Consider the following 9849-nt stretch of genomic DNA (forward strand, 5'->3'; position numbering starts at 1 on the left):
AGCCCCGAAAATTGAACTAGTGAAACCAAAGGCGTGAGTAGCATTAGAGGAAAGGATGCTAACCTACACCAAATAAGAGATTAGAGGTTAGTTGCATACTAAGTGCTAGTTATAAGTTAAACAATAATTGATTCCAGATAACGAAACCACAATATAGAACAAACAAAAAACTAATGAGCGCTTGCAACAAAATATTTTAGGATGTTCAAAAAATTGTACCAATAGTGCCAGGATATATAAAGACCGGGTCACCATTGTAAATTGGTTCTTCATTAGAATTTTCATTGCGCAATTATATTAAAGTAAAGGGACACAAAAATATCGCATTGACAATATTGTATCCAAGATGAGAGAAATATGAACTCTTGCTGACCTATAGTTAGTGAATGCAGCTGTGTGCATGACCGCCGTTGGTTAAAATATGATATTAGAATTTCACTGCAAAAGGATATTTGCCAATTTGTTCTCTAGATCTGACCAGGACATGTTTGGCAAATAGAAAGCACACCAAGAAAAATACAAATATTGTACTAAAGGGCTTATACAATTCAAGCTATATAGTAGTAAAAGGAAGAGGACGGGAGAGTAATTATACCATATTCTTCCATTCTTTTGTTGGATGTTATTATAAAAAGGATTCTTTTTGCCGTAAAAGGGTGCAATGCGTCTCTTGATCTTCACCACCACATTCAGCTAACACGTGGCACAGAACATACTTAAGAAAACAATGAATACTTCATTATCTCTCGAAGAGCTATTGCTAAGATCATCTCATTAGTATCATCCAAAAAACACCTATGTTGACTGAGAAAGAAGTATAAACACTACTATGGTGAGGTGCCGATTAGAAGTACAAAAGTTCAATAGTCTTGTTGCCTTTGCAATCTAAATAAATATGTACAAATTTACTTGTGCAGGCCCTAACTTGCAATTCGCAAGAACCAATGAGGCGCATGCAGCTGTTGCAGAGAGAAGAAATTATGTAAGTACATGGATATGGCATAAGATCAATATATAAAATGCAAACTAAATCGTGACGTTACAGGAGGGGTTCTCCCGACTAATCGGTTCGACTTTTGCACATCCGCAAGAACAAACCTAGAATCAAACCAATGTATGGCATGTTCCAAGCAAACAACCAAGCAAGAATCTTGACGTTGCAGGTGGGCTTCTCAGTGGCTAAAACAACATCATCAGTTCGATTTTTGCACATCTGCAAGAACGAACCCAGAATTAAACCAATGTATGGCATGTCCCAAGTAAATAACAAGGCAACAACGATAACAATTCCCTTGCATAAGCAAACAAAACTACCACATCAAATCAATAACATTCGAATTAAACCGAGAAACACTTTCAAATTAAACTACGTGATTTCTAATACCTGAGCCTACTTGACATGAAAGCAGGAGGGATGAACTGAAAGACTATAAGACTTGGAATGAAGATGTGTGTACAGATCAAAAGGATTTTGTCACTCGGGGTGATGTGTCCATCGCCTTTTTACCTGGAGATGGTGAAGGAAATATGCCCTAGAGGCAATAATAAAGTTGTTATTTATATTTCCTTATATCATGATTGTGACGCTCCCGATTCAATCGTACACTAATCATACACGCAAACGTGTATGATCAAGATCAGGGACTCACGGGAAGATATCACAACACAACTCTACAAATAAATTAAGTCATACAAGCATCATATTACAAGCCAGGGGCCTCGAGGTATCGAATACAAGAGCTCGATCATAGACGAGTCAGCGGAAGCAACAATATTTGAGTACAGACATAAGTTAAACAAGTTTGCCTTAAGAAGGCTAGCACAAACTGGGAAACAGATCAAAAGAGGCGTGGGATCCTCTTAAACTACTCCTGGTCGTCGTCAGCGGGCTGCACGTAGTATTAGGCACCTCCCGAGTAGTAGTAGTCATTGACAGTGGCGTCTGGCTCCTGGACTCCATCGTCTGGTCGCAGCAATCGGGTATAGGAAGGGGGAAAAGGGGGAGCAAAGCAACCGTGAGTACTCATCCAAAGTAATCGCAAGCAAGGAGCTACACTACATATGTATGCATTGGTATCAAATGGAAAAGGGGGTATCATATGTGGACTGAACTGCAGAATGCCGGAGTAAAAGGGGGATAGCTAGTCCTGTCGAAGACTACGCTTCTGGCCACCTCCATCTTGCAACATGTAGAAGAGAGCAGAAGGCAAGTCCACCAAGTAACATCGTGTAGCATAATCCTACCCGGCGATCCTCTCCTCGTCACCCTGTTAGAGAGCGACCACCGGGTGGTATCTGGCACTTGGAAGGGTCTGTTTTATTAAGTATCCAGTTCTAGTTGTCATCAGGTCAAGATACAACTCCAAGTCATCCTGTTATCGAAGATCAAGGCTATTCGAATAGATTAACTTCCCTGCAGGGGTGCACCACATTTCCCAACATGCTCAATCCCCTATGTCCGGACACACTTTTCTGGGTCATGCCCGGCCTCGGAAGATCAACACGTCGCAGCCCTACCTAGGCACAATAGAGAGGTCAGCACACCAGTCTAAATCCTATTGCGCAGGGGTCTGGGCCCATCGCCCATTGCACACCTGCACATTGCGTACGCGGCCGGTGAGCAGACCTAGCCTCCCTTATACAAGAGCAGGCGTTCCAGTCCAACCCGGCGCGCGCCGCTCAGTCGCTGACGTCACGAAGGCTTCGGCTGATACCACGACGTCGAGTGCCCATAACTGTCCCCGCGTAGATGGTTAGTGCGTATAGGCCAGTGGCCAGACTCAGATCAAATACCAAGATCTTGTTAAACGTGTTATCTTGAAGTAACCGTGAACGTCGACCAGGGCCAGGCCCACCTCTCTCCTAGGTGGTCTCAACCTGCCCTGTCACTTCGCCACAAAGATCCACACAGAGGGCCGTCGGGAAAGTATGTCCTTCCAGCCCCCAATTCGTGAATCCACCGCGGGTACTCAACGAGCCGACCCAACTTTAGTCACAACATATATCATGTGTAATAGGTATAGCATATACCCGTGATCAACACCCGACGTGATCACGGCCCGATAGTATAGCATGACAGACAGACAAGAATGTAGGGCCACTGATGATAAACTAGCATCCTATACTAAGCATTTAGGATTGCAGGTAAGGTATCAACAGCTGGAGCAACAATGACATGCTATGCATCAGAATAGGATTAACGGAAAGCAGTAACATGCTACACTACTCTAATGCAAGCACTAGAGAGAAGAATAGGCGATATATGGTGATCAAGGGGGGGGGGGCTTGCCTGGTTGCTCTGGCAAGGAGGGGTCGTCGACACTGTAGTCGAACTGGGGGTCACTGGCGGCGGTCTCGAGGTCTACCAGAAAGAAGTAACGGAGGGGGAACACAATAAATAACAGAGCAATCAAAAGCATCACAAAGAAAGACATGGCAATACACAGCGCTTGGGGTGACCTAACGTAGGGATAGGCGATACCGGCGAAGGGGGGGAAACATCCGGGAAAGTATTCCCGGTGTTTTGCGTTTTTGGGCAGATGAACCGAACGGGCGAACGAACTGCGTATCCGGATTTGTCTTGTCGTTCTGAGCAACTTTCATATACAAAGTTTATTCATCCGAACTACGGTTTATTTTATATTAATTTTAAAAGAATTAAATCATTTTTAGGGTTTATTTAATTATTTTAATTCAACATTATCCAGAATAGTGTTTGCTGACGTCATCAGTCAACAGGGGGTTGACTGGGTCAAACTGACATGTGGGTCCCGTCTGTCATTGACACATCACCCTAACTAACAGATTAGTTAGGTTAATTAGATATTAGATTAATCTAATTGTGATTAATTAGTTTAATTAATTGTTTAGTTTAATTAATCAAAATTAATTAAGCTAATTAATTCTTTAATTAATTAATTAATTATTTTATTATTTATTTTATTTTTTTTATTTTTTTTAAACAGTTCTCGGGGTGGGCCCCTTGTGTCATAGGCAGGGGGCGTAGCGGTTTCGGGCGCAGGCATCTGGCCCGATTGGGAAGATGCCCTGATCGATAGGGGGCGCCATCCACGGGCACGGCAAGGCCGGCCGCCTGGGGCGGCAGCGGTAACGGCGAGGCCACGCCGGGGTGGCGCCGGGGACGGGAGCGAGGGCGCGACGCGGTAAACGGCGAGACGGCAAGCGACGGCGAGCGAGTTGTGAGGCATGCAGGCGACACACACATGGGCGGCAGAAGGCTCCGGCGAGCGGTGGCCTGTGCGGGCGGGCAGCGCGAGCGGCCCATGCGTGCGGCGGGGAGCAGCGGGGGTGGCCGGGCGTCAGCAGAAGGCGGCGTCGCAGGCAGGGCACGCGAGGAGCAAGCAGGCGGGTCGCTAGTGGCGGGGAGCGGCTTGGCAGGTGCGGCAGGGACGCGGGCGGCGCGCGCGGTCAGTAGCCAGTAGGGGGGCGCAGACGGGCGTGGGCGGGCGCAGCCGAGCGCGAGCGCGCATGCACACTATGGCGCGCTGAGGAAGGCAGAGGGGAGGCCAGTGCGGGCGACGGCGCATGCACGCGCGGGTGCGGGTCGGCGCCAGTCGCGGTGAGTGCGCACTGTGCCGGAGCGGGACAGCGGTGACCGTGGGGGAAGGAGGAAGTGGGGACCTCACGGGGTGGTGTAGGGATGGGGGCAACGGGGCGTGAGGAGGAGGATGGAGACGGCGCGTCGACGTCGAGGAGGCAGGACGGCGGGGAGGCGGCGGCGTCCGGGAGGCGACGAGGCGATGGGGTCGGGGCACCGTTTTCCCCGATCCAGATCGAGGGGCAGAGGAGGTCGTGGGAGGGGGAGTGGACCGAGAGGGGGGAGTGGGGAAGGGGTCGGTCTAGGGTTCGGGTGTGCGGTGGTTATACAGCCGCGATGGGCCGGCTGGGTCGCGTGGGTGGTCAGCTGGGAGTGTTGGCCCAGTTGGCCGGGGGGGGGGGGGGGGGTCCTCTTTGCTTTTGTTTTATTTTTGCTTCTGTAATGTTTTCCTTTTATTAATTTTCTTTTACTGCCAATATGTTTTATTTTAGTATCAATAAAAATACAAAAGTGGCACCTAAAATAGTGTTACAATTTATGCCACCGCCACAAAAAGTGCTAGCCCCAAATAAATTTTGTTTGAAATTTTACATATTAGAAAAGGCATTTAACTAATTGTTTTAGCTACTATTTTCATTACTTTTGAGCACTTAAACATTATATAAAAACTTGGTTTCTTCACTAACAATACTTATGAATTAATTGTCATAGTTTGCACATTTTAGTTTTGACATTTGAAAACTTTTATTTTTGACTTCGTTTTGGACTTGAATTTGAATCGGTTTCGAATCAACGCGAGTTTATCAATAGTAATCGATGTGACGTGGCATGATTAGCGGGGGATCACTGTAGCTTAATTATCCGGGCATCATAATTCTCCTCCACTACAAGAAATCTCGTCCCGAGATTTAAGAGGTAGAGTTAGGGGAAAAGGTCTGGTTACGATATTCCAACGGATCTTCTCGGTCTTGGCTACTCTTCTTGAAGAAGTTAATGTTGGAAATATGCCCTAGAGGCAATAATAAATTGATTATTATTATATTTCCTTGTTCATGATAATCGTTTATTATCCATGCTAGAATTGTATTGATAGGAAACTCAGATACATGTGTGGATACATAGACAACACCATGTCCCTAGTAAGCCTCTAGTTGACTAGCTCGTTGATCAATAGATGGTTACGGTTTCCTGACCATGGACATTAGGTGTCATTGATAACGGGATCACATCATTAGGAGAATGATGTGATGGACAAGACCCAATCCTAAGCCTAGCACAAGATCATGTAGTTCGTATGCTAAAGCTTTTCTAATGTCAAGTATTATTTCCTTAGACCATGAGATTGTGCAACTCCCGGATACCGTAGGAGTGCTTTGGGTGTGCCAAACGTCACAACGTAACCGGGTGGCTATAAAGGTACACTACATGTATCTCCGAAAGTGTCTGTTGGGTTGGCACGAATCGAGACTGGGATTTGTCACTCCGTGTAAACGGAGAGGTATCTCTGGGCTCACTCGGTAGGACATCATCATAATATGCACAATGTGATCAAGGAGTTGATCACGGGATGATGTGTTACGGAACGAGTAAAGAGACTTGCCGGTAACGAGATTGAACAAGGTATCGGGATACCGACGATCGAATCTCGGGCAAGTATCGTACCGCTAGACAAAGGGAATTGTATACGGGATTGATTAAGTCCATGACATCGTGGTTCATCCAATGAGATCATCGTGGAGCATGTGGGAGCCAACATGGGTATCCAGATCCCGCTGTTGGTTATTGACCAGAGAGTTATCTCGGTCATGTCTGCATGTTTCCCGAACCCGTAGGGTCTACACACTTAAGGTTCGATGACGCTAGGGTTATAGGGAATAGATATACGTGGTTACCGCGGAATCCCGGATGAGATCCCAGACGTCACGAGGAGTTCCGGAATGGTCCGGAGGTAAAGATTTATATATGGGAAGTCCTGTTTTGGTCACCGGAAAAGTTTCGGGGTTTATCGGTAACGTACCGGGACCACCGGGAGAGTCCCGGGGGTCCACCAAGTGGGGCCACAAGCCCCGGAGGGCTACATGGGCCAAGTGTGGGAGGGGACCAGCCCCAGGTGGTCTGGTGCGCCCCCCACAAGGGCCCAAGGCACCTCCAAGAGGGAAGGGGGGGGGGCAAACCCTAGGGCAGATGGGCCCTAAGGCCCACCCCAGCTGCGCCTCCCCCTCTCCCCCTTGTGGCCGCCACCCAGATGGGATCTGGGGGCTGCCGCCACCCCTAGGGAGGGAACCCTAGGTGGGGGCGCAGCCCCTCCCCTCCCCCTATATATACTTGAGGTTTGGGCTGCCCAACACACATGAGTTCTTGACCTCTCCCTGGCGCAGCCCTACCTCTCTTTCTCCTTATATCTCGCGGTGCTTGGCGAAGCCCTGCTGGAGTACCACGCTCCTCCACCACCACCACGCCGTCGTGCTGCTGCTGGATGGAGTCTTCCCCAACCTCTCCTTCTCCCCTTGCTGGATCAAGGCGTAGGAGACATCACCGGGCTGTACGTGTGTTGAACACGGAGGTGCCGTCCGTTCGGCACTAGGATCATCGGTGATTTGAATCACGACGAGTACGACTCCATCAACCCCGTTCACTTGAACGCTTCCGCGTAGCGATCTACAAGGGTATGTAGATGCACTCTCCTTCCCCTCGTTGCTGGTTTCTCCATAGATAGATCTTGGTGATACGTAGGAAAATTTTGAATTTCTGCTACGTTCCCCAACAGTGGCATCATGAGCTAGGTCTATGCGTAGTTTCTATGCACGAGTAGAACACAGAGTAGTTGTGGGCGTTGATTTTGTTCAATATGCTTACCGTTACTAGTCCAATCTTGATTCGACGACATTGTGGGATGAAGCGGCCCGGACCGACCTTACACGTACTCTTACGTGAGACTGGTTCCACCGACTGACATGCACTAGTTGCATAAGGTTGCTAGCGGGTGTCTGTCTCTCCCACTTAAGTCGGATCGGATTCGATGAAAAGGGTCCTTATGAAGGGTAAATAGCAATTGGCATATCATGTTGTCGTTTTTGCGTAGGTAAGAAACGTTCTTGCCAGAAACCCATAGCAGCCACGTAAAACATGCAAACAACAATTAGAGGACGTCTAACTTGTTTTTGCAGGGTATGCTATGTGATGTGATATGGCCAAGAAGAATGTGATGAATGATATGTGATGTATGAGATTGATCATGTTCTTGTAATAGGAACCACGACTTGCATGTCGATGAGTATGACAACCGGTAGGAGCCATAGGAGTTGTCTTTATTTATTATATGACCTGCGTGTCATTGAACAAACGCCATGTAATTACTTTACTTTATTGCTAACCGTTAGCTGTAGTAGTAGAAGTAATAGTTGGCGAGACAACTTCATGAAGACACGATGATGGAGATCATGGTGTCATGCCGGTGACGATGATGATCATGGAGCCCCGAAGATGGAGATCAAAAGGAGCAAAGTGATGATGGCCATATCATGTCACCTTTTGATTGCATGTGATGTTTATCATGTTTTTGCATCTTATTTGCTTAGAACGACGGTAGTAAATAAGATGATCCCTCATTAAAATTTCAAGAAAGTGTTCCCCCTAACTGTGCACCATTGCGAAAGTTCGTCATTTCGAAGCACCACGTGATGATCGGGTGTGATAGATTCTTACGTTCACATACAACGGGTGTAAGCCAGATTTACACACGCGAAACACTTAGGTTGACTTGACGAGCCTAGCATGTACAGACATGGCCTCGGAACACAAGAGACCGAAAGGTCGAGCATGAGTCGTATAGAAGATACGATCAACATGAAGATGTTCACCGATATTGACTAGTCCGTCTCACGTGATGATCAGACACGGCCTAGTTGACTCGGATCATGTAATCACTTAGATGACTAGAGGGATGTCTATCTGAGTGGGAGTCCATAAGATGAACTTGTTTATCCTGAACATAGTCAAGGATTTTGCAAATTATGTCGTAGCTCGTGCTTTAGTTCTACTGTTTAGATATGTTCCTAGAGAAAAACTAGTTGAAAGTTGATAGTAGCAATTATGCAAACAGTAAAAGGCTTATGTCCTTAATGCACCGCTCAGTGTGCTGAACCTCGAACGTCGTCTGTGGATGTTGCGAACATCTGACATACACATTTTGATAACTACGTGATAGTTCAGTTAAACGGTTTAGAGTTGAGGCACCGAAGATGTTTTAAAACGTCGCGAAACATATGAGATGTTTCGAGGGCTGAAATTGGGATTTCAGGCTCGTGCCCACGTCAAGAGGTATAAGACCTCCGACGATTTTCTTAGCCTGCAAACTAAGGGAGAAAAGCTCAATTGTTGAGCTTGTGCTCAGATTGTCTGAGTACAACAATCGCTTGAATCAAGTGGGAGTTGATCTTCCAGATGAAATAGTGATAGTTCTCCGAAGTCATTACCACCAAGCTGCTAGAGCTTCGTGATGAACTATAATATAGCAGGGACATATATGATGATCCTTGAGATATTCGTGATGTTTGACACCACAAAAGTAGAAATCAAGAAGGAGCATCAATTGTTGATGGTTGGTGAAACCACTAGTTTCAAGAAGGGCAAGGGCAAGAAGGGATACTTCATGAAACGGCAAATCAGCTGCTGTTCTAGTGAAGAAACCCAAAGTTGAACCCAAGCCCGAGACTAAATGCTTCTGTAATAAGGGGAACAGTCATTGAAGCAGAACCACCCTAGATACTTGGTAGATGAGAAGGCTGGCAAGGTCGACAGAAGTATATTGGATATGCATTACAATGTGTACTTTACTAGTACTCCTGGTAGCACCAGGGTATTAGATACCAGTTCGGTTGCTAAGTGTTAGTAACTCGAAACAAAAGGCTACGGAATAAACGGAGACTAGCTAAAAGGTGAGATGACGATATGTGTTGGAAGTATTTCCAAGGTTGATCAAATATTGTACGCTCCCTCTACCATCGAGATTGGTATTAAAACCTAAATAATTGTTATTTGGTGTTTGCGTTGAGCATAGACATGATTGGATTACGTCTATCGCAATACAGCTATTCATTTAAGGAGAATAATGGTTACTCTGTTTATTTGAATAATACCTTCAAGGTCTTACACCTAAAATGAATGGTTTATTGAATCTCGATCGTAGTGATACACATGTTCATGCCAAAATATATAAGATAGTAATGATAGTACCACCTACTTGTGGCACTGCCACTTAAGTCATATCGGTATAAAACGCATGAAGAAGC

Source organism: Triticum urartu, chromosome 1A (genome assembly GCF_056163025.1).
Source record: "Triticum urartu cultivar PI428250 chromosome 1A, HENAU_Tu73, whole genome shotgun sequence".
In the NCBI taxonomy this organism is placed as follows: Eukaryota; Viridiplantae; Streptophyta; class Magnoliopsida; order Poales; family Poaceae; genus Triticum; species Triticum urartu.